We start from the raw sequence: 3,264 nt of genomic DNA on the forward strand, positions 1-3,264 counted from the left end.
TATATAGCTTCCTATCTGTTTATTTATATTTATTGAGCTTATAATTCTAGCATTCAATTCATGTCACAGTAAAATTCGTCGCCTGCAACATCTACCGACCCTTTCTACCTCTTTGAAAAAAAAAAAAGGTTTTCAATAAAAAAAAATTTTTTAAAAAAGAATTTTCATGATTTTGCAATATATCGAAATATTTCTAAATTTAACCTTGATTATATATATTTAATCCTCATTTTGATTTTCATTCTAACTATTCACATACGTATTAACTTATCTTGATTACAGTCACTGCTTATATTCCGTTTTGCTATTATTCATCTTCCATTGTCCCATACTTTTTAATATATAATTAACATCATGTTTTGTATGTATTTATCTGTCGGTATATATTGGATTTTATCATTTATAATCTTCATCATTGCTGTTGTTGTTGCTTGCATCATCACATCACTATTATTAGTATTATTGTTATTATTGTTATTATACAGGCGCAAGAGTGGCTGCGTGGTAAGTTGCTTGCTTCTCAACCACGTGTCTTTTACGATAGCCTCAGGTCGACCGGGTTGGTCTGGTATAGCAGTACTTCCAGGATTCAGCCCATCTCCCACCCGGGGGATAAAATAAATTATTATTATTATTATTATTATTATTATTCAGGCTCAAGCTGGCAGAATCGGCATCATGCTTAGCGGTATTTCGCCAGTTCCTGCATTCTGAGTTCAAATTCTGCTAGGATCGACTTTGCCTTCCATCCTTTCGGGGTCGATAAATTAAGTACCAGTGAAATACTGGGGTCGATATAATTGACTAGTCCCCTCCCCTTAAATTTCAGGCCTTGTGCTTTTAGTAGAAAGGATTATTATTATTATTATTATTTATTTATTTATTGGTTTAAGGTGGAGAGCTGGCAGAATCACTACCACCCTGAGCAAAATGCTTCTGAGTTCAAATTCTGCCGAGGTTGACCTTTGTCTTTCATCCTTTCAGGGTCACTAAAATAAATACCAGTTGAGTACTGGGGTTAATGTAATCAACTAGACCATCATCCCCACCCTCAAAATCTCAAGCCTTCTGCCTATAATAAAATGGATTATTGGTCTATTGGTTAAGCATTTAAGCAATTAATTGATTGATTGATTAAGCATTCAATTAATCAATCAGTCAGCTGTTTGCCAAAGTCCTTTTGTTGCCATTCACCACCTCATTAATGAGTAGCCCTCTTACATTCTAAAGGTAAACCTGATGCTCCCACTACAGACCCGTAATGCCTTTTTTTTTTTAAGTGGTATCAAGGAGAACTGCAGTTAAGGAGGTGATGGGTGGTGATGAGTGTCTTGATGAAGAAGGAAATTGGGTATATATATATATATATATATATATATATATATATATATATACATACACACACGTATATATACACTGACATCAACTATTCTGCTTATATGTCTGTACACACCTTTGAATGCAGTGTATGCCAGAAGATTTGCAAATCCAACAGAGGCCTCAAAAGACATTTTAAGATCCACAAAGAGCAGAACTTATCTGCAGCTTTTGGTGGTCCAAATCAAATATGCAGTCTATGTGGGTGTCTTTCCAGAACATTGTCTGGTTTAAAAAGCCACATCAGACGCCATGAAAGGGCTAAGGTGTGGGTACAGGAGATGGTCAAACTCTGTATAAGGAGTAGACGACCACCATACACAGACACAACTCTACCAAGACTCAGTTTCACCAAGGCACGTGAGTTTTCTCAAAAATGCAAAATAACCAGTTGACCTGGTTCTTTGTCATCACCTCCATAAGACTTGGCATCCTGAGATCAGCCTTCACCACTACATCCCATGTCTCCCTGGGGTGTCAACTCTTCTGTAAGCTCCACCCACATTTAGTAACCAGCACTTCTTTAAACATCTGTCCTCATCCAAACACATCACAGTCTTCTTTCTTGCCCACTACATCCGATTCCTCTCATCATCATCATCATTTAACGTCCCCTTTCCATGCTGGCATGGGTTGGACAGTTTGACTGAAAACTGGTAAGCTGCACCAGGTTCCAATCTGATCTGGCAAGGTTTCTACAGCTGGATGCCCTCCCTAATGCCAACCACTCCCAAAGTGCAGTGGGTGCTTTTTACATGCCACCAACACAGGGGCCAGTTATGAAACACCAGCATTGGCCACAACTACGATCTCGCTTGGCTTGACAGGTTTTCTTAAGTATGGCGGCCCAAAGTTCAAAGGGTGCTGATGCCAACCACCTTACAAAGTGTACTGCATGCTTTTTATGTGGCACCAGCAGCAGTGGGGTCACCAGGGACAGTGTCAGATGAGAGACCCTTTCCTCGACTGAGTAGTACTGAGGCAGATGGCTTTGTGCCAGGAGATGAAAAAAGTTATAGTATGAGAGGGGGAGGAGAGAAACAGGTTGCAGTTGAGGATGGATACGAGTACCTCAGTTGGACGAAGGGAGAGCAAAGGGGAAAGGAGAACAAAGGGGAAAGGAGAGAAGCAGGTGAAGAAGGTGTCAGCGTGACCCACAAGTTATATTTCTGCTGCTTTTAAATAAACTCTGTGTGTGTGTGTGTGTGTGTGTGTATGTATGTATGTGTGTATGTATGTATGTATGTGTAAACCTGGACACATTTTTTTTCTTTCTCTGTTTCTCTCAAAGACATAAACTCAGAATGTCAAAGACTTCTCCATTTTTCATGAGCGTCAAACGAATACACTTTGTTTGTTGTTCCCTCACCTGTCTTTGTCTTTTGTTTTCCGTACATTTAAATCATACACACACACACACATATGTACACGCATATATACATATATATATATATATAATTGTTAAAGAGGACAACAAACATTAAGGCAAGATAAACATCTCAAGTCATACACATTATTATTATTAATGGGAATCATCATCATCATCATCATCGTTTAACGTCCGCTTTCCATGCTAGCATGGGTTGGACGATTTGACTGAGGACTGGTGAACCAGAAGGCTGCACCAGGCTCCAATCTGATTTGGCAGAATTTCTACAGCTGGATGCCCTTCCTAATGCCAACCACTCCGAGAGTGTAGTGGGTTCTTTTACATGCCACTGGCACGAAGGCCAGCCAGGCGGTACTGGCAATGGCCACGCTCAAAATGGTGTATTTTACATGCCACCCGCACAAGAGCCAGTCCAGGAGCACTGGCAACGATCTCGCTCGAAAGTCCTTACACATGCCACGGGCACAAGTGCTAGAAAGGCGACGCTGGGCACAGGT

The sequence above is a fragment of the Octopus bimaculoides genome, chromosome 14, assembly GCF_001194135.2.
Source record: "Octopus bimaculoides isolate UCB-OBI-ISO-001 chromosome 14, ASM119413v2, whole genome shotgun sequence".
Lineage (NCBI taxonomy): Eukaryota > Metazoa > Mollusca > Cephalopoda > Octopoda > Octopodidae > Octopus > Octopus bimaculoides.